We start from the raw sequence: 1,374 nt of genomic DNA on the forward strand, positions 1-1,374 counted from the left end.
GGAGAAGTAATGGGCCACATGGGTCTTAGTGGAGAGAGAGAGGGCTGGCCGTGCGCCCCCTCCCCCTCTGGTCCGAATTGGACTAGGGAAGGGGGGAGACACCCCCTTTCCTTCTCCCTCTCCTCCTTCCTTTCCCCCTCCTAGTAGGAGTAGGAAAGGGGAGTCCTACTCCTACTAGGAGGAGGACTCCTCCTCCTGGCGCACCTTGCAAGGGCCGGCCGGCCTCCGGATGTCTACTACACAACCTTCTTCTTGTAGACGTTGTTGGGCCTCCAAGTGCAGAGGTTTGTAGGACAGTAGCAAATTTCCCTCAAGTGGATGACCTAAGGTTTATCAATCCGTAGGAGGCATAGGATGAAGATGGTCTCTCTCAAGCAACCCTTCAACCAAATAACAAAGAGTCTCTTGTGTCCCCAACACACCCAATACAATGGTAAATTGTATAGGTGCACTAGTTCGGCGAAGAGATGGTGATACAAGTGGTATATGGATGGTAGATAAAGGTTTTTGTAATCTGAAAATATAAAAACAGCAAGGTAACTAATGATAAAAGTGAGTGTAAACGGTATTGCAATGCGTTGAAACAAGGCCTAGGGTTCATACTTTCGCTAGTGCAAGTTCTCTCAACAATAATAACATAATTGGATCACATAACTATCCCTCAACATGCAACAAAGAGTCACTCCAAAGTCACTAATAGCGGAGAACAAACGAAGAGATTATGGTAGGGTAAGAAACCACCTCAAAGTTATTCTTTCCAATCAATCCGTTGGGCTATTCCTTTAAGTGTCACAAATAGCCCTAGAGTTCGTACTATAATAACACCTTAAGACACAAATCAACCAAAACCCTAATGTCTCCTAGATACTCCAATGTCACCTCAAGTATCCGTGGGTATGATTATACGATATGCATCACACAATCTCAGATTCATCTATTCAACCAACACATAGAACCTCAAAGAGTGCCCCAAAGATTCTACCGGAGAGTCAAGACGAAAACGTGTGCCAACCCCTATGCATAGGTTTAATGGCGGAACCCGCAAGTTGATCACCAAAACATACATCAAGTGAATAAATAGAATACCCCATTGTCACCACAGGTATCCCACGCAAGACATAAATCAAGTGTTCTCAAATCCTCAAAGACTCAATCCGATAAGATAACTTCAAAGGGAAAACTCAATCCATTACAAGAGAGTAGAGGGGGAGAAACATCATAAGATCCAACTATAATAGCAAAGCTCGCGATACATCAAGATCGTGCCACCTCAAGAACACGAGAGAGAGAGATCAAACACATAGCTACTGGTACATACCCTCAGCCCCGAGGGAGAACTACTCCCTCCTCGTCATGGAGAGCACCGGGATGATG

This window comes from Triticum dicoccoides, chromosome 5A (genome assembly GCF_002162155.2).
Source record: "Triticum dicoccoides isolate Atlit2015 ecotype Zavitan chromosome 5A, WEW_v2.0, whole genome shotgun sequence".
Lineage (NCBI taxonomy): Eukaryota > Viridiplantae > Streptophyta > Magnoliopsida > Poales > Poaceae > Triticum > Triticum dicoccoides.